This window comes from Acanthopagrus latus, chromosome 18 (assembly GCF_904848185.1).
Source record: "Acanthopagrus latus isolate v.2019 chromosome 18, fAcaLat1.1, whole genome shotgun sequence".
NCBI classification, from domain to species: Eukaryota; Metazoa; Chordata; class Actinopteri; order Spariformes; family Sparidae; genus Acanthopagrus; species Acanthopagrus latus.
In genome coordinates this window covers 17,279,589-17,307,109 of record NC_051056.1, presented here as the reverse complement: position 1 = coordinate 17,307,109, position 27,521 = coordinate 17,279,589, and the positions used below count along the sequence as shown (strand labels likewise).

The 27,521-nt window shown below is 42.6% G+C and overlaps 1 protein-coding gene and 1 long non-coding RNA gene across 4 annotated transcripts in view; one reads left to right on the top strand and one right to left on the bottom strand.

Moving 5' to 3' along the window:
* nlgn3a (neuroligin 3a) overlaps positions 1-27,521 on the bottom strand; it is a 202,962-nt gene that overhangs the window by 106,268 nt on the left and 69,173 nt on the right. Inside the window, exon 1 of one of the 3 annotated variants that reach the window (XM_037077249.1) lies at positions 22,817-23,227. The exons of the other annotated variants lie outside the window; for them this stretch is intronic. The gene's annotated coding sequence lies outside the window, so the exon portion shown is untranslated. Of the gene's footprint in view, positions 1-22,816; positions 23,228-27,521 lie in introns of those variants that run through there. 3 annotated transcript variants of the gene reach the window in all.
* LOC119007502 lies at positions 11,330-13,484 on the top strand. The gene is made up of 2 exons (XR_005071142.1): positions 11,330-12,306; positions 13,287-13,484. It is a non-coding gene; the product is annotated as an uncharacterized LOC119007502 (long non-coding RNA).

Here is a 27,521-nt window from a genome sequence, read left to right as displayed (position 1 = left end):
AGAGATTGCATGAGTTCTCCCTCATCATCCCAGAAATATTGATCGTCTCATCACCGTGGCCTTGCAGCCCATAATAAATACAACTGGGGCGACGGAGGCGGGGGGAGGAGAAGAGGACGAGGAGGAGGAGGAGGAGGAGGAGGAGGTGCTGTGCTGAGTCTAAGGGAGGTTATTAGCCCTTAATGCAAGACGGCACTCCACCAAGTACACGCCGTTAAACACTCTCCTCCCCAACTCTCCGCTCCCTGATTGATAGGGCATGTTAAATTCGGCCGGTCCAATCCCTGTTCATCAATATTCAAAGGCGTTCTGATGCTGCGACATGGGATTTTGTCCCCATACGTCTCCCATATTTAAATGGATATACATAGACTTTATTCCTCTTTATTTTGGTCCGAGCCCACAGTCGGGTACACTTACTGTAGAAGACCCTTTGTTCTCCTACAGCGGTGAGATCTCTGCATTGCAATAAAAGTCTGAGCACAGAGCCAAATGTACTCCTACGCCCCGACATCCCTTAGAGAGAGGCTGAATGGACTCTGATAAAAAAGGAACCAATAAGAGTTCTGAGTAGACGGAGCTTCTGAATCTCCCCCACTCTGTTATTATAGTAGCTAGTTCCGCAACAAAGGCATTCAACAAAGCTGCATTAGTCCTCTGGAACATCTAACCTCAAATAAGCGAGCCGTCCCGACCTGAGAGAGTGTAATCACTGATTACAAATGCCTTCTGGTGCTGTTACATTAAAACTGAGGCTGAATGTGCCGTTATGGAAACAATAAGAGACAGGCAACAAGACAGGATGCAGGAGACAGAAAACCTGTGTACTCTGGTGGTTACCTCAGCTGAACTCATTACAGCGGGGCGAGGCAACAGCTAAAACTTAATTTAGTGTCTTCACCTTCCCATTTGTGCTCTAGAGAGACACAAATCTACATCGGTGCGAAGGCTCCATTCTGAGGCAAGCTCTCGTCCTATTATGATAGTCCTGCTCTCCGGCCACCGCATTTCAGTTAATTGGAAAATATATCTGGAAACTGTCTTCTTAGATGTGTTTTTTTTTTTTTTTTTCTTTTCTTATAGGCAAACATGGGTTTCAATGCAGCGAAATCAATAATGAATGTACAAACATACTGCCAGTCTCCCCTCACAGGCACGCGCATTATATAAGCTCCTGGGCTTCACGAACAACAGCATGCCGTATTAAATCAAGGAGATTGGCATGTTTCAGAAACAACATTCACGAAATGTCAAAACCAAACCCGCCGCTTCACGAGGCTCCTGCTGGGAACCGGTGCCTCTGTAACAGTGAGGGATGAGGGCCCACTCTCCTCTTTATTCTGCTTTTTTTTCTTTTTTTTTTTCTTCCTTCAGACACACAGCCTGTGCAGTCATTATTACTTAGGAGATTTGGCATTAAATCAAGGACAAAGATGCAGCACATTCTGACTGCTAATCACCACGGTGAGGCTGACATATTTTAAAAGAAGCAAGAGGGAGATGGCGAGGGATGATGGCGCCGCTGCTGCCGCTGCTGCTGCTGATGCGGCCGCCTGCTAAGCTATGTGTCTCCACCCATTCTCCCTGGCTGCTGGATAAATGCTGCCGCGAGTATCATTACCGGCCAAACAGCCAAGGAAACATGGGGAGGTGAGCTTGGCAGGCCAAATAAAGACAGATTCCAGGTGAGTGCATGTTGGGACGAGTTCTGTGGCCGCACTGCAAATAAATAATGGCCATTGTGTTAACTGCTGACAGTGCTTGAAACAACTGTTTGTTCTTGGTGACTCAAATGATAGGGACAGATTTGATCTAGAAGTCTTCGAGCTGCAAGTGGGGGCAGCGGAGCCATTCCTGAATCTATATTGCCTCTGTCTCTTGACTGGGTGTGCATGTCAGATAAGGTTTAGTTAGTAATACAGTGTGTGAAACAACATGTTGGGGCAGAGGTATATTAATCAATGATAACTGATTCAATTAGATGGAAAGGGACCGAGGAGGTTACATTTAAAAAAAAATTGACAAAATAAAGAAATTTCCCCAACAGTTCATCATCCTAACTCCTATTGATCCACTGTCGAGTCCCACCAGACACTCCAGCTGAAAAAAAAAGAAAAGAAAAAAACTCAAAGTAGCTAATCACTCAAGAGGCCCACAGGGATTCTTCGAGAAACCGCAGGGGCAAGTATTGGGTCCGTCTCTAATCTAGCCGTATGTAAACACATTAAGGCTTTACACATGGCATACTCATTATCCACCCTCCCACAGATGCCGTTTGCAGGGTGGAATCTGTTCTCCTGACGACATGTTTTGTGTGCAATTTCTATCACCCTGCCAACGCAGCTCTTAAGTGCCGCTAACAAAAGAGCACAAGACTTCTGTCATGTCTTCAGAAATGAGGAAATCTATGAACGAGGAAAATCTAATTCGAATAGGGCAATTGTGTTTGTTATATACGTCTCATATTGCCCATTACAGACCAATTCCTATTGGATGTCTATATTGAAACCAATAACCATATCAGTCATGGGGGATTTTTTTGCATCACCAGCTGTGTGGCTCGGTTGGTGGCAATGTTGGTCTGCTCACTCGGTCAGTAAAATGTTACGACACCTACAGACTGAATTACTGTGACGTTGCACAAACAACTGTCACCGGCTGTTGATTTGCATTGAGGAGTCTGTGTAACTGTAACCTTTTGTGTACTGTGTTGTGTTGCTAGCATCTTTGATATCCACAGAGCATCTCGGACAAACTGTTAGTTACTTGCATTTTAGATGTATTAGAGGCATACACTTTGGAACACCATGAAAAAAGATGGAGGGGGTTTCTACCCAGGAATTATTACAAACAAACATTGTGATTAATTTCTATCGCACAGATTCCGATGGCACTTTGCGCCCCAGAGGATTAACCCTACTGACTTTGGCTTCTTGGACTTTTCATCTGGATTTTTGTGCAATATCTCTCCAACTGATACTGTGGACTGACATCAAATTTGGTCCTTAAATTCATGGTCTCTTCAGGATGAATCACAGTAGCTTTGATGATCCACTGGCTTTTCTAGCGCCATCATCAGTCAAACTTTCAATTTGTCCAACACTTACAAATACTTAGAAATTATGACATTCCCATCAGCCTTTAGTTATAGTTAAAATCAGATGGTTAAAAACAGCAAATAGTCGACCCTGGCACTATCTGATTGGAGTAGATGCCTAAAATGGGTGACACCATTTGGACAAACCACTGCAGAACTGCACTTGTTGCCTTTCTGCCTCTGTTTGTCTTGACATGCTAAGACACACAAATACATGCATAGAATTGACTGTATATATAATTAGAATATCTCAGTCTAAATTTGCATTAGTGTTCACGTTGCTGTTTTTCGTGTACGTTCCAAATATTTTGACCAATTATACTTTAGCAATATTTCTCATCGAAGTTTCATGCCCCAAAAAATCCCTTTGAATCAAACTGAAAAAATGCTATGCTACATGTACATCACGCAACCGCATACAGCTGTCAATCATTAGAAAATGTAATCACAATCATAAGTGCCTGTTTTTCTAAGCGGGGTCGCAGCCCCTCTCTCTCCAAGATGGTAGACGCACTCGCATATGTGCTACTGAGATCGGGCAGCTAAGAAAAATTTGTGTTAGCATTACCATTGTTAGCATGCTGTCACATTATCCCACACTATACACAGAGCCTTCAAAGAGCTGCTGGCATGGCTGTGGATTCTTTGTCTTGTTTTCATTTCTTTTCATTTTTGACACCACTTTTACATGACTCTCATGCAGGGGGGGACGGTAAAAGAACAGACGAGTGGAACAGAATTTCTCTGGCGTCTGAGTGTTTCGAATTCAGAATCCATTTTCATCAGGTGTATTATCGCACACGTGCGAGTGATCAGCTAAATCAAATATTGAAAAGATGGCTTTCTAAGTGTTGTGTTTCCCAGTTGTTGCTCGAATCATCCTACATCTGTGAAGATGCAACACATTTGATTGGACTTGGTGAGCATATGTGAAACATGATTGAATTCCTAGAGAGGATACACTCAAGCATACCAAGGAGAATTCGGCAGATATTTCCAGCAGCTCCTCTCATCTCCTCCACTGTGAGAGCAGCACGTATAACATGGCAGCGCTAACATCAATTTTTGGCTTACAGTGAAAAAGGAGGATGGATTTTTTAGCCTTCTGGGATGAATCCCTAATAAAATTCCGGGAAGTGTGAGGAACCTGAAGAGCGCTGGCACTGGCACTACGTATATAAAGCAAATCAAAGTTTATGACAATCACTTCAGATGTGAACGGCTGTATATTCCTCCTGCTGCACCTCTCGCTCTAAATGCTGCTCCCCGCCAGTTATCAGTGTTACTGCCTGAGACGGAAACTCGCTTATATTTACAATGATTGATTAAAGTGTGAGATTAATGAGGGTATCATTTGGGATAAATAGGTTATTTCCTATTTAAACTCTGCATCGAATGCTTGATGTACATCATTTTGAATAATGTATCTAACAATATGTCGTGGACCGAACACTGATCCAAGTCGATCTGCGCTACCGGTGATCTGACCATGGTGAGGGGGGTGGGGAAAACATTTTTCTTAAAGCAGCTATTAACACTTCACAAACTTATAGAGTTGAACTGTGGGTTTGCTGTGAGTTAATTGAGGTCTGGCTGTTAATTACAACAGGGAGTGGATTTCTCACCATCAGAGTCCCAAGTTCATTGGCACTGCATTATAAAATCTTAGATGGATCACCTCCTTTGGCTAGTATTGACTCTTCTGCTCTGGGTTTAAGAGGCCATGCAGTTGTCCTTGGCCCGAATAACCATTTGCACAGCCTCGTTCAAATGCAGATATGCAGCTAAGAGTAACCCACATTGGTGAGCAATTATTTAAAAAGTACAAAACACTTCCTCTGGGCCCGGAGACTAGTCCTCTCAATGACGTGATTTAACACTGTCTTTGTGATGAACGGCATACAATATACATCTGAAGCTGGCAGTGTGCAGCTAATGTGCGACGCTGTAATGTCCACAATTTGGTTGACATTTCCTTCTAGGGATAGAGAAAATTAATTCTCGTGATTGCAACATCTTTGCCACCCACAATCCCCCATTAGAGGAACTAAAACACAAACAGAAGTATCCTCATCCTCACCATACAAAGCCAGGCCTTTGAAGAGCTGATCATCCTGAGGACAACACTTAGCTATGCACCATTTCAAAAAGCAGTGAAGCCCTGCACAGAGTGCATGTAATTCACTACTTTCATCCACTGCATTTTGAATTATGTTTTTTCTGCAGACGCAGATTAAAAATGCAGATCAACTATTCCAGCAGAATGTGACATTAATTAATTCTTTTTTTTTTCTTCTTCTTTTGCAATAAACTGAAAGCTGTCGGGGCTTCACTGAAATGTAACAGCCTTGTGTGCGTGCACTCACAATATTATGTACTGTAAGTATGCTGAGAATATGAATCTTCCCATGGCCTAATAAGCTAAATAACGGTTTTAATTTAAGGTAAGTAGGCTGCAGTTCCTTCACTGAAAACTGAAAGGTCAGCTTTATCATTCAGTGTGAAAGGGCTCCACAGAATCATATATATACCGCGCACTGACATGACCCAGATGCTGCCTGTAAAATTAATGAGCTAATAATGCATTAGGTGCCTTAGCGTTTGCAGCGGTTACAGTAATATGCAAACACAAAGATAGCTCACGTTCTGGTAAAATATGGTGTAACACTGCGAGACTTAATGTAAGAAGGGGAAGCAATTAATTTGTTCTGATCTAAAAGTATCACAGCAAGTCTTTTCTGTGACTATGCTGCATCACACACTGCACCTCTGTGGCTTCACCTTTTCCCTTGAGGCACGTGCGTGCTCTTTCAAAGCCGTGCTGAAATCGCACGCCTAAGAGTCCTTAATTGTGACTGATGATCAATTAAGCCGAGATGAATTTTGAGAAAATAACGCGTTAATGAACGCAGCAACGCCCGGCGCGTTATTCTGAAGCTTCCCCTCGCAGACTTTCGACTGCCTGGCTTCCCAGCAGAGTATTCGCGAATGCCAAAAGCACAGTGGTAGAGTGATGCTATTGACATGTAAATGCTTGGTAGTTGCAGAGAAGTGAGAGGTGCCAAAGTGTATTGTTGTGTGACAAGCAGGATTTCCGAATACATAGCTGAGAGCCGAGACGTACAGGAGCGCGCTTGACACAGCAAAACCCACAGCATCTATTTTACACACACATACACACACACAAAATGTAATAATGCATTCACGAGCATTATGGTGTGGGCCCTATTTACAGAGGGATTGCAGGGTTACTTTAGCCTAATGACAACAGATTAAATGCGGTCTGTCCACAGAGCATGATGCCTGGAGTTTTTCTTTTCCTTTTTTTTTTTTAATGGGAGCATAATTAAGTTTCAAACTGACCTGACAGTGATGTGCTTTTAAGTAAAGGTCAACAGTAAACAGCGAATGAGCCGCGCTTGATTACTATGTATATCACAACATCAAAAAAGATGCTTCTGCACTAATGAGGGGGTGACCTTCATCTTCAGTGTAAACAAAGACCAAACGAACACATGCTGCACCACATGGCCCCTATCAGCCCACTAATAAAGGGCGTTTAAGTAATTATTAATAGTGCTTTAATATTCAGGGGGACTAAGCGACACACAATCTTTGACATTTCAGAGCAGATGAAGGAGGTGTATATCAGAGTTGGGCAATATACAGAATATTTATTGTTATCATGACATTAAAACTTTATATCCACTGTCAGCCTGCAACTGAATTAACTCATACTGTTGTTGTCATGTTTGTGTTTGTATTTTCATCTGGGTTGCTTTTGTTTTGCCTGCAGTGAGTCACTGTTCACGCACAGCATCACTGAAAATAAGGGGCCTCCCTCAATTAATTCCCAGAATGCATGAATATCATCTTACATTTTTAGATGCAGTTATATCACGATATAGCACAAGCGTTGCCTTTTTCCTGTTTATGCATTTTGGTGAAGCCATGTCATTTTCTGAACCTACCAGACTGTTCTACTTATTCTAATGCTTGTCTTTACCCACAATAGCCCTAACTGCGCAGGACAAGTGTAACCAGTTCTGATCTAATGTGATTTAGATATTTCCACCCCATGTTTGTGTATCACGAGGCACACTCACACGGGATAGGGGGAGTCTTTATTTTGGTTGTATTAGCTGACATTATCTTCTGGATGTGATGTCGAGGATCTGTGTAAGATCGACTTTCGGATGCGAGGCATCTCTTCTGTAGATGCCTCATTATGAATACACTTAAAGAGTTGTTCTGCCCACTCTTGTGTTAGAAGCATTAATACACACTTGCAGGTCTTTATATCAAGTCATATAAGTGGTGTAATGAGCCGCAATCAAATTAAATAACTGCTCTGTTTGTGAACAGAAAGTAAAAACAATACCGGATCAAAGACATCGGGATTCGCACGGGACTGATATTTTCACGGAACATCTGTGTTTGGCAAAATATAGTAGATAAGAGGCAGTGGAATTTTTACCTTACTAATTATGGACATGGTGGATCACATTAGATAAGATCACAGACATCCTCTGTGTGAGTAGGGCTTTAGTCATTCTGTCTGCATTACTGATGGCTATTTATAAAAAATCTCATTGTGTTAAGATTCTGTACCAATAGTCATTCCTATAATATTGTTGTAGTCTTGATGTTTAAAGCTCCTGTTGGTGAGACAGTCATACCGAAGCTTTGGGACTGTAGATCAGTGGGGAGTGGGGAAAGAGACCCAAGGTGCTTTTAATGAGATTCTAAAATATGGAGAAATACATTGTGTATGACGATATAGCCTAAAAAATATTGTAATATCATGTTAAGGCATCACATCATCCAGTTCTACTGAATTGTGCTTCATTTGCAGCAGCGAGAAAGCCTGAATGAAAAAAAAAAAAATCATAAAAATATAATCCTTACTGCTTTCATTTCAACCCAATAACAAAATAATATACATTTAAAAACACGACAATCAGACATGCAAATGTGGTTTGCTCATTTACATCTTAATTCATCACATTAGAGGCTCATTCAGAGCTGCAGCCAGGTGGATTTAGAGGAGATGTAGAGGGATTAGTGAGGTGATATCAATCATCACCTGAACCATCCGCTTATCCACAACCATGAAGGCCCCCGGCTGATTTCCTCATTGATCCTGCTCAGGCTAACCTAACCTTAGCTTCATGGAATTCTGAAGCTTTGGAAATAGCAAATTTCGTTTCTAAATTTGACAACAGACTTAGATTTATTCCGGAATTTTAATATATAATAAGACATACACAGGCTGGATTGGTGTAGCTCGACTGAAAAAAAAAAGAAAAAAAGCCTGAAAGACGTCTGGGAGGGAAAAGAAAGCAGCTGTTTTTCCTCCAGTGGTTCTCCCAGTTGTCTGTTTAGGAAAAGCAGCCATCTTTCTCTGCTCATTGCCTTTCCACATTGATATTCTAGATATTATTAGTCAGGGCGGAGAATCCAGATGATGATGAGCTCCGAGGGACATTTTAAATGACAGTGCCCTTTCTTGAAGGAAGAGAGTAAACAAGAGAGGCGAGCAACACTGTCTCGTTACTAATACTCATCTGCATTCACTGAGAGAGTTTAACTGAGGGGCAAGGCCACGGAGACAGAATGTGACTTTCCAAATATAAAAGAGGGAGGAGGGAACGGTCGCGATTGGTTGTGCGGGGGGTGAGGCAAAGACATGCCTCAATATCACACATGGAGGAGGGAACACTGTCTCCTGACAACAGTCCTTTCGGCTCGCCCTGGCAGATATGTCGACTCTCCATTCACTATTTCTAATCCTGTCTGAAAGCCTATCTTGAATGTCAGGCTTCTTCCTAAATTGGCTCGTGTTCTTAGTGATTGATTAAAGTACTGTAACCCAGCTTTATCAGACCGCCCTGAACTCTGTATTTCTGCCAAATCTATTAGGTAATGCATCCTATGTTATTGCACCGGTTGGTCTTTTCTCTTTTTTTTCTCCCCCCCTTCCCTCCCCCGCCTGTCTTTGAGAAACGCACAGATCCATTTGCTATGACACAGAACAGTGAGTTGTACCTGGCTCTGTGAAAGCACAGCGGCCCCCCCGATAAAACAGGAGTAGCAGCATAAAGCTCACAACAGTTTATGACAGATGTGGCGCTGTAATTCAATATGGCGTTATTTAGCAAAATTGAAAATGATTCCGAAAAAAGCAGCGTGCACTGGGATATCCTTGAGACGCATTTCATATTCCTTCATGTCTAATGCCACGGCGGTGCTACCAGGAACACGTCGGCGTCCCCTGACATTGAGCTCACAATATGGCTATAATTCATGCGTTCTAATGCCGTAATATCCCTCGTGCCATTGCACACAGAGGAGAGAGGAGAGGCTGCCCTGATATAACTGCTGACGCCTGAGTCCTAGACGTTGCACTTAAGAGTGTCTCCTGCAGGACATTATTCAAACACAGGCACGACAAAGTCCACGAGACAAGAGTAGGCCACCGCCGTACCGAGCACTCACACACACATCTTCAGACACTGCGGCTTACCGAGGGTACTCAAGGTCATGCGGCAAGGCGCCACACATAGGGGATGTCACCGCTTTCTAAAATCCTTGATATTTTATATTGTATGTGTACACACGGTGGTGAACTGCAGCGCCGGGTGCACGCAGAGGAATGAAAAGTAGTAGAGAAGACACTCTGCATACGGAACTCTGGGCATGAATTAAAATCCCATTTGTGTACTTTACACAGAGTAGAAGACCACATTAATGACTGCACGCTTCGAAGTAGGCCATGTCCAAACACTGCAGGCAGATTTGGCCTCCGGGTGTCTGCACTTCCTCAAAAACTGCACACAACACGCACCGAGAGCTACTACTGTATCTTCCTTCCTATTCTGTGCAAGCTTTGCACCAAAGAAGCCTCAGAGCGATGACATCGCACACTGTAGATACTGTACGCGCACTCTTTGTGATCATGAATCCAGACTCACACACACACACACACACACACACACACACACACACACACACACCGCGGCAACATTTCCAAATCAATTTTGCTCTTATAAACCAACTGCCTCTTTTCAGCCTCCTTCCTGATGTTTTTGTCAGTGCAGCGGCTGTAAACATCCTCCCTGTTCCATGTTTCATTAGCAACCTGAGGGAGAGGAAAAAAACGGTTTTCCTCAAACATCTGGATGCTAGCTAGCTTTAGTGGAAAGTCACATCAGATCAGATCCTGCTACATCAAATGCAACTTGAGGGCACATTATTTATTCATTTAGCTGCTGACATCCAAACCATGCCCTAAACGGTGACACTTTGAAAACTATTCCTCTGTGCCTGAACTGCACTGATACGAGAGCGACTAGCAGGGGCTCGCAGAGGGAAGAGAGTTTTATGCTCCTTTTACCAGGCATGAACACAGATGAGACGGAACAACGGGGCCATTGTTGTTTTTTTAGCCGAAGAGGCTCAGAGCTTCCGAGAAAAAGCGAACACAACAATGGAAAACGCCTGCATGCATGCTGTAAAGTATCATGTGACTACAAGGCCTTCCTGCAATCCTCATACATACTAAAAGCAACGCCGCAAGAGCCAAAATGGCATGTCACCTATTACCAATATTTACCCCTGTGGTGAAGATAGAGCCTGCCTCGTGTAAATACTGGCCTCTCTCCGAGTGTCTCAGTTTGTGCTTATGTGTATGCGGGTGATTTGTATTGTCCTTTTCATGTTTGGCAGTTAAAAAAGGAAGAAAAAAAAAAAGGTGACATAAATCAAGACAAAATTTTGCACTCAGCAGGAATCCGGCTTTTATTCAAAGCTCGCTTGTGTGACAGCAGCAAACCTGCAAACGCGCCTTTGTATCGGTGTCTATGTTCACCACCGTAATCCATAAATCACGTTTTCATCTCGTGAATAACTAAAACAGTATCTGTATCCACACCCTGGGGATAAACCCTAAAGAGGAGCATGAAGGCGAAGATTGCCCTCTAACTCCGGAGGATCAACATCAGCAACTGGTTATGCAGACATTCTCCACAGAGGCGATCCATATGTGATGGATACAAAGAAAGGGTTTTCTTCTGTGGAAGAGACAAGCTGCCTCTGTGCAGGATTAAGTGCTTTAGATCTAATGATGAGAGAGGGCCTGTTTTTATTTGTTTTCAAACAGGCATTTCGCTCTTGATGGAACAGCGACTGTGTTCCGTCTCCGGAGGCTACAAATGCTCATCAAAGACCGGGCTTTGTCAAACAATCCATAAACTCTTAATGCCACATAGCACAAGATAGTTGCAAGACAAGTTCTGAGAACCAGCTAAAACAACAACAACAAAAAAAAATCAATGAGAGACAGTTTCTCCCAATTTACAATGTGATCATAGGACATAGCATTTCATATCATACCCTTTTTACCCATTAAGGGAACGGCTCATGTTTTGGGAAGTTCGCCCCCTCCAGCTCAGGGTTCCTTGGTGGGATTCTCGCTCTTCCTATCAATATCAGTTGCAGTGGCTGCCAGAAGATTTGGTAGCTGTGGATGCCCGGGGCTGTAAATCTAGGCCAGGGGTTGTGTGGGATGCTCAGATAAATGGGTTGGGCTTTGTTTTATTGCAACACTGCATGTCTTAACTTTCTGTGTCTACCAGGGATTTAGGAAAATTTGCCACTGTCCTTGGGCCTCTCTCTGCAACAGCAGCTCTGAGTTGGGGTTGAGTCAGCCCTGGTGCCCCGAGATTACATAAATATCCTCTATGAGCCATTCACCACTATATCCATGCTGCCACTGTTTTGGTTTGCTTTTTTTTTCTTCTTATCTTTAGCAGCATTTTGTTTTTTTTTGTTGCGTGGGTGCAGGGTGGGAGTCTCAGATTAAAAGGGAAACTGAGGATCTTCATTTAACCCAATTTGACGAGTCCTTTCACACTGTGCCCGACAATTAAATGTGGAGAGTCACCATTTTCTCAATGGAGGATGTTTCTGCTCTCGTGTCCTCTGCTCGGGACCTATAAAGGTCTCTGCATGTGATGCAGCTGTTTGTCATTCGTGTGCAACTGAGCATCTACGCAAAGGAGAAGTGGGCCACTGAGACACAAAGCAATATTAACCCTGAGGAAATGTGTCACATTTCTGAATGTCTTTTGTGATAAGGTTTCTTTTCTTCCCAGTGCCTCCTCTCAAAAAGCACAGCGATAGACAAAGGCAAAGATACGGCTTATTAGGTCAGCTCTGGATTCCTTTTTAACACACTGATCATGGATCTGCTGGATAAATCACATGGGTATCATTAGAATCAACCCTGAGGAGCTTGTGGGTACAAGCGTGCAAGTGTGTGTGTGTGTATGCTGGCTAATGACTTTCCTTTAGGTATTTTTTCGACACCCAATCAAGGAAAAATGATGAGTAGCAATTTGGCAGGTCCTGAAATATATTTTAACAGTTCTGATGCCATTTGCACTGTAAGATACACAATACCTTTTATCATTGATTACAGGTGTAGACTTATCAAGGAAAGGCTAACAAAAATCTGTATTCACAGTCCAGTTTGGTGAATTGTAATTCTTCAGCAGCAATAGCAAAAAATGCCAGTCGACATCCCATTAGTTAACATACTGCACGGTGCCATCAGGGCTACTAGAAAGCCTGAACAATAAATACTTATTGTCACCGCCTGCTTTGGAGTTTGGTCTCCTGTGGAATTTCAAATGCGTGAAATGTGTGTGAAGCAGGTTTGGATAGAAAGAGAATGTGATTAAAGGGAATAAGAGATGAGAATGCAAGTAAATTCTGGGGTGTCAGAAAACGTTGAATCATTTAGTTATTTCCTACATGGCAGGGAGATCTGCTTCAATCAAAAAAAAAGAAAAGAAAGAATTGTTTCATAAAAGAGGGCGCAAAAAAAAATACAATTCGGTGGCATTTGTATTCTGCTTGTTGTTTGCGTGTTGCTGTGGAAAAAAGAAAGAAAAAAAAAGACAGGATAGTAAAGCCGTAGTTCGCCACAGCATGAATAAAACAAACTTGGCAGATTTTTTGTTTGACTGGCTTTCCCCGGCCCTGAGCTCACTTGTCAAAAGGCTTATCCAGGCTTACCTTTCTCCAACCTAACCATTTTCCTCTTGTTTCTTTTCAATCTCACCTCTTCCTTCTGTCCTTGCTGTTATCCTCTCTGATCCCCTCTCCATTCCTGCTACTCTCACAGAACTATTTCTATCCAACAGTATCATTTCACTCTTCTACTTTAAGACTGGACTGCCCACCACTATTATGTCATTCAGCACCTGCACTTCAACCACGGCTGAAATCCACAGTGGGCGCAGGCCAAAAGGACCTACAGAGAGAGAAACTACATCTCTGGAGTCTCTTGTCCTAAATCTAACTTCCTGTTGTTGTGGCTCGAGAGACGGGACACATGACATGTGTCACATTGCCGCAAAACACACTTACATGGGCACTTTACTTACTAAGCCACTCCATCAATTGTCCACATTAAAGTGTTTACTGCTCTTTCCGAGTACCACTGCATATTTGAAAAAGTAAAAGTAGAATAAAGCCTTTTGTGGCTGCTTAGGAAGATGCATGTAATCTGATAAACTGGCTCCAGTGATGTCACTCAGTGGCTTAATTGGATTGTGGGTAATGTAGACGCCAGGTTTTAAAAACCACCACCGTTTTCATGTTTGCAGTGGCACTGCTCAAGACCTGTAAACACACAAGAATGTGTCGAATGTGTAATGTCACCCTTTAAGTAACAAGTAGGAGTGCACTGATCATGAAGTTCTTGGCCAAAACCATTTTTTAAAATAACAATTTGTCCAAGAGCCAATGTTCACGATAATAACAAAGTCATTCAACCCTTCGTTCCACTGTCTTTGAAAGAGTACAAACTCGAGAATATATACTTATGAATGAGTCATTATCCTAAAATCGTTTGAAAAAATGAAATCTTTGTTTTTGAAAAGTAACGGCTTCAAAAGCCGATTCAGCCTGAGGAGAATAAGGAGATTGTTTCAGTGCTTTCAAACCCTTACAAAGATTTATATGACCCACGGGATTGGCCACTGCAAGAGGTGATGGCAGTCAACAAGGCGATTATCAGCCGATACCGATGTTCAGCTAATAGAGGTGAATTCAAAGTAATATGATGAGGAATTACTTGTTACAACTAGTCTGGTTACAAAACAATCAACTAATTAATAGAGAAAATTATTGTTTGATAAATAATCATTTGTTGCTGCCACAAACAAAATAGCTCAAAATGAACTTTCCTTATAACACTCTTTTATGTTAAGGTGTTATTGATAACCTTCAGCCACTAAATATGGCATTCCATCTCCCTCCCCTCTAAAGATTCACGTCACAACACAGCTGTTGTTTGAATCATCTGGCCCCTCGGTTGGTTGCGAGTTTGCCGGGTAGCAAATATGAACCTCACTGACATTAGCTAGTGTTTGCATTGCTAGCTAGCACTACGTTTTTTTCTTTTTGTTTGTTTTTACCACAAACAACTACTGTCACAAGACTCTCGATGTTCAAACACAGACGCCATGTGATACCAATAGCGTTGTGCCGTTGACTCACTAACCTTGTTAGAAGCTGGAACGAAATGTCGGAATTTTTACACAGAGATAAACAAAGAAATCATTTAGGACCCGGCAGACATTAAAAATTAATGCATGGGAATGACAATGTTCTTAAGGAAAAAAGATACTTCTGTTCTGCAACTTTCTAGAAGTTCTGTAGATGTATTTAATTATTTTTCTTAAGAATTTGTCTATATAAAAAATGTTAGAAATATGACCTTTATGTGACAATTTAAATGCAGCACTTATACTTTTAACAGAGTATTTTTACAGTGTGGTATGAGTACTTTTACATAATCAAAGATTCTGCATACTTCCTCCACCACTGGACTCCACTGGGCTAATTTTAGGCCACGGAAATACAGTATATTAATAATCATGGTTGCATCCCACATAGTTGCAGCGTTTTACAAATAATATGCGATTATGGATTTTGCGGCACATCATTTGGGCAGTTGTAGCAAAACCCTCAAATCTGTGCTACTTAAAGGATCAGAAAAGAGCCTGAAGGATCCATCTAGTCTCATGCGTTCGCCCACATCACCAAACTCCTCCGAAACAAAAAACTTTTTCTAGATTTAAAAACAACAAGAAACTCATCAAAATCTCCAGCTCATCCCCTGATCCCACTGTTCCGCTCGAACCATTGTCTTAGTGACCTACAGCCGCCAATTCATCACAGCTGCCATCTTGGGAGAGTAAGCCACATAGCTATTTCTGTAATGACCCAGATTTTCAGGTGAATCTGGATCTGTATCAATGTAATGAGCTGCAGCGAGTCGAACTGAACATATTAGGTCAAATTAACTCTATTTAGCATGGATTTTAAAGCTGTCACAGAATATTTCAAATAATCAATAAGCTGAATGTCTTTATTGCCGAAGCTGCAAGAGGGCTGCAAAGTGCATTTCACCTTTAAAACACAGTCGATTGTTGAAGAAAGAGAGAGAAAGACAAAATTCCACACTCTAATTTCCTTTCTTGGTAATTTTGTCAGATTAATATCAAGTCAATTTCCTGGAGTCTGTTCTTACACCGAGTGATGGCACGATGGTGGTATCATTGGAGGAAAGCTCTAATTGTGGAGGATGGCTCCTTTTGGGAGGAATACGGGCACAGATGGGCCCTGAGTTTGATGGAGGAATTTCTCTGTCCTCAAAGGCTATCGGGAAGCAATGCCAAGCTGGCAAGAGATATAAATAGACTACAGTCGGGAGCAGGTCTACATGTAAGCACCAAAATAAACCAATCCCAAAGCAGGCACCCTCCTAGAGGTAGAGGTTTTACAATGTCACTAAGGCACATTTCAGCGACTTCCACGCTGTAAATCCCATCATTATGAAAACAAACTGAATACATTTGGTTCCTTACTGTTTACTGATCCACATACTGTTAGACTCACGTTTTCTACTGAGGCCGACCGGCAACTACAAGAGAACAGAGTGGACATCCATCAAAGGGCTAACAGACAGGCATTCGCTCACACTCACATTTCATACCTACGGGCAATTCGGAGTCTCCAGCCAACCTGATTTGCATTTACGTGGACCGTGGGAGGAAATCAGGAGAGACAGAGATGAAAACCACCGAGGACACCGAGGACATGTCCTCTTAGGGCTGCGCAGTTTGGTGAAACAGGATTGCAATCGCATCGTCCTGAATGCAATATCCAAACTTGTGTGATAAAGCAGCACTATGATGTAGTACTCTGTTGCTGCAGAGATGCTCCGGCTGACAAATCTTGCTCTCCGCATGCAAGAAAACATGTTTGTTTGGTATGGAGCCCGAAAAGGCTGTCATGATTTCAATAGCTTTTTCGGTGAAAGTAAAAAATGTGATGCAAAAATGAGCACTCTCACTGATCCTGCATCATGTTGCAATCACGCTATTTGTACAAATCCTAGCAATACATGTTTACTTCCATGTTGTACAGCCCTAATTTTCAAGGGAAACTGGAGGTTTTAATGACCCCCCCAACGTTTAAGGCCAAAAGATGAGGCTAAAATGAAAGGATTCAGTATCCTTTCACCAGAAATACATCCTTGGCATTATAAAGTAGGTTTTTAAGCTACATTTAAAGAAATAAAAATTAATGGGAAATATATACAAACACAGAAAATGTGGCAAGAAACATTAAAGCGAGAGGTTGGGGCTTCAGCGGGAAAATCTGGATTCAGAGTATTTCTTAAGATTCTGGCTACAGAGCAAAACGAAAAACAAAAAAAAAACAATACAGTCCACACTGGGATGAACCAAAGGACTGTTTGCTGTGAGGCAGAAATGATCGAGCGCTTGCGATCCTATACATTTATGCTACACATAATATTTTATTTGGTCTTCAGGTTCCGCTGTAGCCACAGCAGCAGTGAAATGAGAAATAAAAGCTAAAACTAAAATAAGCAGCAACGCCTCAGTCAGCCAGCACCGGGAACAAAACAACTCACATCCGGGCCTAATGCCTTCTCTGTGTACTACGAGTCATAGAAAGGTGAAAATGTGTGGCAGAGACTCAAAGTATATAAATAAACACCTCTACATTATTTAAAACTTGCCTTGAGAAAGAAGGAAGGAAGGAAGGAAGGAATGAGGGAAATCAAAGAAAGACAGTAAGAAAGACAGTCTACTTGTGGCGCAGGGTTTCTTCGAATATACGACGGCCAACCAGTGGCAGAGGAGCGTTTTTGCGTGCGTGTTTGATTATTCGCATGTGTGTGTGTGTGTGTGTGTGTGTGTGTGTGTGTGGGAGAGAGAGGATGGATCTCAATTAATCTCACGCATTACTGCAGTCATTTCCACTCTCTTCATCACCAGCAGCATGTGCTCGGTGAGATTTAAAATATTTAAATCTGTAATCTGTCAGCATTATGAGGTTAACACACACTCGCAGGACTAGTGTCCTATCCATCACCGCTCTCTCTCTCCACTTCACACGGCCCCGCATATATCACAGGGGCCCTGACGTGGCCTTTTGTAGTTCTGGCTGGAAAAAGACTTTGCGGGCCAGCCGGCCGGCGTCTGTAATTTCTCAACAGCAGTACAGACATGCTGCCGGACCCTGGAGAAAAATTAGGCGAAACGCACGCAGCAGGGAAAAAAGAAAAAGAGAAAAAAAAAAAAGCTGCGGCGCTGCGAAGCGCGAGGAAGCCTCTAATTGTTTCCCCAGTGTATGTGACCCAGAGACTCTGGAGGAGTTCTTCCTTGTTCTTTTACTACGGGTAAACCAGCATTCATTATTGATTTGGTGGCACAGACTCTTACACAACATGGTCTTATGAGTGGGCCTAAGTGTTTTGTCAGTTTGGTTTGCAGCTGCATTAGAGCCTCACTAACACACACTCTTCCACCTTCCTTACACATCGTGCCATATTGTCCTAAAACGCTGAATTAATAACGGGGGAATGAATAAATTCAATGGGATTAGAGCGTGAACGACGGTGACCCATAACAGTATGTGAATATTAGGTTGATGGAAGACACTCCAACGTAGCCCATTTAGCCAGCTCCATGTCATGTCTTCATAGGACAGGCTTTTACTAAGCTCCTTAAGAGCATGCCCCGGGGGATCTATGGTAGGCTGGAGGTACTGACTCAGGCCTTATCTCCACTAATTTACCCCATGAATTAGACGGAACCTCGCCGCTGTGTCCTGCCAGACCCACACAATACTCGCCTCCGTGTTAAGAAAATGAGGGGAGAAAGGGGCTTAGTGATTGCTTAGTCGGATAAGAAGCCGGAGGAATTGACAGGGGACAGGCACACTCTGCTACATCAACTTTACCTGGACAGAAATGTTCATCCGCCCGGATTTAAAAGTCTTGAGTCCCTGTCACTTGGCTGTATATTTTCAGGGTGGATTAAGCGGAGTAAAATGGAATTTGAATCGTACGGATTACGGTGAACTTTTCAACAAAACAAACGGGCAGGGCTTCACCCACTGTCAGCCACAAAGTGAAGACAGAGTGACAGTTCCTTTGTTCATTTCACACTTACCTTTATTATTTTTTTGACGGGCATTTTAAAATTCAAATGAGCTGGCAAGCTAAGAAACGTGGACTTCTCGAGCACCGAACGTGCAGGAGCACAGACGTTAGTTGTATGTTGTAGGGAGTTAGTTGTATGTTGTGTAAAACAAATCATCATTCATCGTCATAGTCTGCAAATAACTGTGACACCTGCACAAAGTGAAATCAATGCGACGTAAACAAACTTGCATGCGCTGCTTTGGCAAATTGATTCCAGCACGCCAGAGTTAAAAAGGTCACTCGTGTCCTTCGCATGCTCCACATGAGCGAAATGAACTGAACTTTATCACAATCCGAGCTTATGTAAGTCTGAAGTACGGCGCTGCAACCCAGAGCCTCCCTCCTCGCTATCATGACGGTCTCTCCCCCGCCTCCTGCTGTCTCTCTCCATGTGATGCATTTTTAAAAAATTCTTCCTCTTGTTCTTCAAAAAAAGAGGAAAGCGGTAAAAAAACAAACAACAACAACAAAAAACCCCAAACCTCCTCATTGCTGCTGCACATTTGGACCCATCGCTGGTTTTAACTCAGCGGGCTTCGGCCTCGGTCTGTGTATTATTGAGTGTAAATTGTCTCATTAATTAATAAATAATAAATGGATAACTTCTGGCAGACAGTGAGTGGAGACATACTGTGTGACATCTGCTTTGTAGTTAGGATGGCGATGTCCAAAAGAATCTTGTTTACTAAGCAGACATTGGTCTTTGGCAGGGAAACCTGTTAGTCAAGGGAGATGTTTTTGGGCCATGAACAATGTAAAATCTCTGTTAAATATGTTATGTGCAGTAGTCTTGAGGCGTATCTTTGCGCCACAGGCCAAAAACCGTTATTGTTAGTCAAACAAAGACTCTTTCATATTTTCACAGATTTAACAAATTCGTCTTATTCATTATTAAAAAAACAAATGTGACACGGGTGTATCTGGTAAATTGCAGCTCGTTTTGAGTTTTACTCATGTTTTTTTTTTTTTTGTCTTTTTTCTGGCAATTCTGTCACAAAAGGTGTGATTTAATGATTATGAAGGCGCATCCTCCTGAGCAAATATGAGGAGACAAGTTTATCCCCCTTCATTAGTCACTGTACATCTAGGTCTGTGGCTAGCCAGCTTATGAGAGAGCTCAGTTGACACATCATGATGCACAGTTTGCTTCTCACCCCGTCCCTTTTCCCTGCACTGCCACTATTGTGAAGGACGTTTAAAAACCTGAGGGACTTTCAACCATTCACATTTTAAGCTGGAATAGTGTAAATATTTAATTATCTCTCTCTCAATCAAACTCGTGTCCTGCACCGACAGAAGAAGTTTATATCAAGTCTCTGAATCATGTGTCTGTCTGGTGAGACTTTGTGTCTTCTGTGACAGCGCCAGTGCTATCCACTTGTTTACTTGGTAACGTGGTGCAAAACTAATGTGCATTAAATCCAAATTCTCCACAAGTGCTCTTCTTCCATTTTGCGCGCATGACATTGCAAAGTCGTGCTGGAACAATGACAGGCTTTTCCTCGGCTGTAGGATCGGTAGTGATGGGACGTATTTTTCAGAAGGTCAGAGGTATCCATTTGGGAAATTATTCAGCTCCTGCTCCTGCTGCTCCAAGACAACACGTCAAACACAATGAAGAATATTAGAAAACACAAATAACCTTCCGCAGCCCCTCTCATATGTGCAACAACGGACGAGCGCACGCGCTCACACACCTTCATCCACACGTCTGCCGGATGTGGGAGCAATAATGAGAGCTTGCTGGAAGAGAAGCTGAAGGCTAAAGAACAAGAGGCCTCCCGGGCCAGAGACCAATGAGTGGCTCATCCATGTTAAGTCAGGCCAAGACAGACTCAGGTGTATTCACTTTAGGTCAGGACGAAGCCTCGCTGACCTTTGCAGCAGACGGGGAGTCTCATGGAGCTTTTCCTGAGCAGTCCTGAGACTGACCGGGTAAACAACACACTCAATGCTGCGCTTTGAAATGCTGCGCATGTGTGGCTGACAGTGATCACATGCCGAACACTTTCAGCGTCCCAAACACTTCCGGCCCTGTGAGGCTAGCAAACGAACGAAAGTCATCAGGCAGCATTCTTGGTCATTTTTTTCATCCAACAGCTGAAACAAGAAGCTCGGAGCAAAAAGCTTCAGAAAAGAAAAAAAAGGGGGGTGAAGAGTGGGTATTAAAACAGCAGGGAAGTTGAAAAATAGCACTTAGCTGGACTGGAATACAAACACCGAAGAGCCTGGGCACAGCAGCAGCAGCAGCAGCAGCAGCATGCATAATCCTTCACATGATATTGAAGACACACATGCAATATAAATGAATACAATATATCCCTGCAAATCAAATCCAATCTGGTGTTTTTTTTTTGTTTAGTTTTGTTTTTTTAAATGTGCTTGACTAAGAGTGGGAATTCTATGTGTCTGTGTTATTAGAACCCGTTAAGAGCTTCTTTCATCAACGGTGTGGCGCGCATACCAAATAAAAGGCTGGGTCATTTCCTAAATGCTTGGGTTTTTTTCAAGACACATTGCTTATTCAACCGATCACCATGACAACTCTTGCATTGACATTTTCACTCCCACTTCCTTTTTTTTTTTTTTTCTCCTTAACACTCACGGGTTGACTACAACAAGGCTATCTATCTATCTATCTATCTATCTATTTGCGAGCTTCTGCCATGTGTCCGGGAATCTCAGATGGTAAGAGAAGTGGAGGCCTGCAGGATCATACTAGTGGTTTAAATTTAGCTCTTCTTCCTCCACAGGCGATGTCTGCTGTGTGGTTTTTCTACAGCTTTCAGAGGAATTATAAAAAAAAAAAAAAGAGATATACAGAGAGGCTGTTTACTGGGGGAAATCTAGCAGAGTCATGGAATAAAAGCAGTGCCATCATGATAATGAAGAGAGGTATTTTACAGGCTGTTACATCTGAGAAGGAGGGCATGGGAATATAACCTATAAATAAAGGGTCCCGATCGAAGTTCACTCGCTCTGTCACTCCGGATGACAGCAAGAAATGCCCTTAATTACACACTCATTGAGCAATTAAGCATTCAATTTGAGCATGCCACCTATTCATCCATAAACATCCAATCATATAAATACAAAATCAGGAAAATACAAAAAAACAAACAAACAAAAAAACAAAAAAGAAGAAGAAGAAGAAGAAGAAGAAGAAGAGGGAAATGGGGATCCCCACTTATATGCATGTGGCAGATGATCCTGCCCCTCACCTCAACAGATGGAGGCACATAGCTGGCTGCGAACTGGTGGCAGCTCCCACTCCATGATGAAATCTTTCATCTGATGTCATTCACTAATTCTTTGTTTAATTTCCGTTCAACTTTAGAGCGTCCAATTTCATTTGCCTAGAGCAAGTCACCAGGCTATTACAAAAAATACAAAATAAAATAAAAAAAATAAATGTTGTGACAGGGAGAGCAAAATGAGAGAGGGGGGGAGAGAGAGAGGGGAGAGGGGAGAGAGGGGGAGAGAGGAGAGAGGGGGAGAGGGGAGAGAGAGAGAGGGAAAGAGAGGGGGAGAGGGAAGAGAGAGAGGGGGGGAGAGAGAGAGAGAGAGGGAGAGGGAAGAGAGAGAGAGAGAGAGAGAGAGAGAGAGAGAGAGAGGGGAGAGAAAGCTTGCGCGTCACTGCTCCATCACGCACACAAGATGTCTTTATGCTCAAGTAACAAGTGCCCCGAACAATTACCGCAAGCGTTTATTTTCTGCACTGACGTTCGCAGAGGTGTTGCCAACATGTGTGTCCGTGTGGGGCAAAACACACACACACACACACGCACACACGCATGCACTGACATTTAATCCAGCACCCACAGACAGACCAGTCTGTTCAAGTCGTAAAATCACCAATGCGTTTTGGAAGTAGACGTGCTTCCTGTGTTGCTTACATTGCTGCGTCGGTGCAGCCTCAATAAACCCTGTTATTTATCTTTACAGGAGGAAAAAACAAACAAACAAACAAACAAAAAATTACACAAGTCGTATAATTTGAGTCCAAGTGGCTCGACGTGCCCACCGCATCCCCCCCACCAACACCTCCTTCTGATTCACTCACCGCGCAGACAGCCTTCAAGATTTTCTCCCCTCAGCTGCTCACCAAGTATCATGAAATGACTCACCTGCCTGGTCGAGACGTAAATCCCCCCATGCCTTGCTGTTGTTTTGTAAAAGGAGAGGAAGAAGAACAAGAAAAAGAAAAAAAGGAAAAAAGGAGAGAGAAAAAAAAAGCCGGGACAATGTTTCACTGTTTCGGGGGGTCTTCACTTGCAGCTGGGTAAAATGCGTGTACTCCAAATATCCTGTGTTTCGTTAATGACCTTCCTGTGAACAGACAGCGGCTCTCATCATCCTCCTCCTGGCTCCGCTGGCATTTTTTTTAATGCCCGTGGTGTTTGTAGGGTGTTTTTTCTTTTTTCTTTTTTTTTTTTCCTCCACAGGGAAGCTCTCCTCCTTTAGTCCTCCTGGTGCGTTTGGATGCTTCTGCCTTGGACTCTTCGGCTCAACACGAGCTTTCGCGGGAGCGCGCGGCGCGTGCCCGGCCCGGCTGTTCGGGAGCGCCGACTCGGAGATGGAGAGGAGAGTTACTAAGGTAACCAAGGGCACACGCATCACACATGAGGAGGAGCGCGGGGTTTGTGCGCCTCCAGACTCCGCTCTGCCCCTCTGCGCTTGTTTATGGTCCACAAAAAGCACATTTTCTCCCTCCTATTAAAGGCATCATTCACACCAGGACGAGCCTCTCCAGCAGGGCCGTTCCCTAAATTCTCAGAGTTAATACATCTGCTAGGAATGTTTCCCTTTTGCAAATGGAGATTAAAAATCTGCTAAAGACGAGCTATTTACAAAAGATAAACTGTTAAGAGCGCAGAGGAGGACTTTTATTAAGCGGGAAGAAAATTAATGAACGGAAGGAAGAAAAAAAAAAAAGTTCCTGAACAGCTGAACAGGCTAGTTAGAAGCCTAATAAACTACAGGATACTTTCTTTTGCAGGGAAGCGGTTATCTTGCATTTCTCACTCTGTAAATTAACTCACCCTGAAGCTGTTTTACAACCTCCATCCAATGGTCGTAATTGCGAATCCGATAAAGAACTAGTGAGAAAATATAAAGGGGTGGTGGGTGTCACTAAAAGTCTTTAAAAAAAACTAAAAGTAAAAAATGTCCCAGAGTTGTTTATGAAGGTGAGCGAAAACATGAATCAAACTGATTAAAAAGTTCACTTCAAATAAATGTGCCTGCGAGGGGATAATTAGAGGGTTCAAGCATGTTATGTTTCTATAATTATAATTATGCAAATGTGAAATGGGGCTTTCACTTGACCAGCTACCAGATGAGTTGTGTGAGGAAGAGTGGCTACCTGTGTGTCAGCTGCTGAGTCTGACTTGGATCTGGATCTTCGTTCTTTAATGTCACCAGTCTCCTATGTTTGTGGCTGAGGATTTACAGTGTGTTTTTTTTTTCTTTCTGCGGTACGGCTCTATGTGCTCTTGGACCTACATTTGCTGTATACGACGCTGCCCAACAGTTTATCCCCGAGTCTCCCACAGCTGTTGACATTTTTAAATCTTGGTCGAAAGCCCACTTCTTCTCCTTGGCCTTTAAATCCAATCGAGATCAATACGGCATCATCATCGGCGCTTTGACTTTCTGTGTCGTTCCTCTGTTGTCCTTTATGTGTATATTGAATTGTATCCATTTACAGAAGCTGCGCTGCGCTTTGGTCAACATCTCCTTTATGAATACAGCAAGCTCGTGAATTTGACTTTCAAATTTCCCTTATCGTTACAAGGTGCTCTCTATCAAGATCAGGCCACAATGAAGCTCTTTATGCATTAAAACAAAATGCTTTTGGGGGACAGTTTAATGGTCTAACCACATAGTTTAACCACTAAACTCTTTATAAAATATACCCAGGACAATATGCAATGATATTTAGCAGGCGCAGGTCTAAATAGGGGCAGGGTCACGATAAACAATCAGAGCCACAACACAGCAGCCACTCATCACATGCAGTGTTTGGAACCGAAACCACGGCACTCAGGGGAGAAAACACTTAATAATATCAAGTGTCCGGCGTCAACATTGTCACAACTCATGAGTGATGGGGCTGACCCTGTATAACCTCTATTGTTTACCGACATTCAACACTCACAGTGCATGCATACCAGGCATCAGGCACCATACAGACATCTTATGACAAGCAAATATCACAAGAGTATTGAACAGTCGTCTTCAGTGTCTAATGTTGAGGGGCACGGAAGCAACACATGGGGCGTTCAGCAGTGTTACAGGTGGGTACGAGCCAGTCTTTCATTCATTCACACGCACAAGGACAGCTTCTCTCTCGAGGAGAGTGTCAACTCAGTCACAAACAGACGAATGGCGTGCCCGAGGCGAGTGGATGGGTTAGTTCAAAAGCATGGCGGAGGATAATATTTACGCCGTAGGAGTCGGCGTGAGCGTCACGATGTCAGATCGCAGGCGTGCCTGCTCTCCATTCACTGTCCCACAGCCCCTCTCTGACAGATACTGAAGTCTGCTATTTCAACATACCAAGAGGTTTAACACACTGAACAGTGTCTTTAATACATTTTTTTAATTTGGTTAAAATGTGTTGCTCATCAAACTCAAACTGCGTTGCACACTTCTGCCGTCACATACACCACTTAGCAAGAAAACGGTCAAATGTGAGGATCAGAAACAATAATCTCACTGATTGTGCTCAATCAATCTGTAGAGAAATTAAGTTCCTCCCCTTCTGGTGGACCACACTGGGTCCTGATTTCAGGGAAATAATACGTGCAGTAATGACTGGTTTGAACCCGTTTGAATTGCTCTGTGAATTACACATATGATATTTGTCAATTTGAAAGATGGTTTTGCAACTTGAGACAGTCACAGTTTGTCATAAAACTAATTATGTGACATCATCTTGTTCAAACGCTCATCAAATAACCATAACTAAAACCTTGTAGAGCCGTTCCTGTACATTAACTTGCTAATAAAACAGTAACTCTAATATTGCATGACTGCAGCTGTCAACATGGGCAGATGTATTGTGATATTCACCTTTTTAATGCTCTTTCTGTGCCAGGGTGAAAGCCCTGTTGGAGCTGGTGACGTATATTGATCAATACGGGTTAGTTAACTGAGCGTTTTCACACCAAACTGAATAATACCAAACTATCTTTCAAACTATCAACAAACCATGACTTTCTTGACTTGCAAAATTCTTTTAAATCGACAGACATCTTATGTGTAATCCGCGACACGATTCTTACAGGATCAAAACCGACCAAACTGATACCAATCTGATATAAGGTACCATGGGGCGCTAAAAGGACGCAGGACTTTGCCTCTCTACAGTGAGAGGGTAAAACGCCTAAGAGGCGGAATTGACTGCAAAAACAATCAGGGAGAAATATTGAATATTTGAAAATGATTTAGTCTCTTGGTAGAATGATGTGAAACTACTTTAAAGTACTTCAATCCCACGATAATTCACAAACAGTGTACAAAACAGTGATTCACTGCCAGTAAAATCATTGTGTTTGGTTCCATGTTTGGATGATGATTTAATGAATTTAAAGCTTGTTTTTTCTTTTTTTTTTTCTTTTTAGGGACAGAGGCCATTAACCAACTATAAAAATGTAAATGAGTTGGAATTACCTGAGACCTAAATGGCAAAACCTTTTCAGTCGTCTTTCCTTGCCAGATGTTGAAAAGAACATTAAAATGACTTGTGTTAAAAATGACAACGCAAAATACAGGACGTACAGAGCAGAGGGGAAGAGCAGAACCCAGAGGGTGAAAAAAAAAAAAACAACATACATGGTACAAATAAAGCTACGATCTGTCAAATACTGTACAGTCAAGATTAAGGAGAAAATGTCAAGCTGGAGATACAAGAAGTCAAAGATAAATAAAGAGGACAGGCCAGGAGGACAAAAAAGAGTCAGCAGAACAGTGAAGAGGACATTGTCGTGACCACAACTGTACGTCGATACGCAATCATTTGGCTGCACTCGAAAAGAAAGCCTTTAGTATTAAGAATGTGTTAAAGATGATCAATTCCACCTAATACGGTCGTCTTAAGGGGAACTTGCACTTTCACTGGGCTATGAAGAGAAAAACAAAAATATCTGGGCAACAATCAGATGTCTAATAACAGTCTGATACTTTCCACAAGTCACTTCTTAGAAAAACAAACCCTGGAATGGACTTCTTTCAAGAACATCCATAACTTGATAACTTAACTCAATAGAATCATCTACATCTGGTATATTATAGTTCACTTTGTCCACATATAAACAAGAAGCTGTCCAGCCTTTTTACTTAGCCGACAACTGACCCTCATCTGCTGTGCAAGTAGCTCGGCAATAATTATTTTATTTTCTTCTTTGATGTTGCTCATTTAGCGGTTCTAGATGTTCTCCTACGTAACCTAATCATGTAATTTCCTGACATCATATTCTTTTTTTACAAAGGGGATCAATAACTTAATCTGCTAATGCTGCATGTGATTATTATCTTCCTCGTTCATGTAAACAGTCATCAAGCTCAACAATCCAGGCAGAGATGACTGTTGGGATCGCAGCGTTGAGCTTAATGAAGCCAGAAACTTAAAGAGAGTCTGACTAAGTGGAACCTGAAGAAGACATCTCGAGGGGTTTACTGTGAATTGAGTCTGACTGAGCCAGGTTTTGTGTGTGTGTGTGTGTGTGTGTGTGTGCGTGTGTGTGTGTGTGTGTGTGTGTGTGTGTGTGTGTGTGTGTGTGTGTGTGAGAGCTGGATTGACACAACCTAAAATCCCGGTCGACGGGA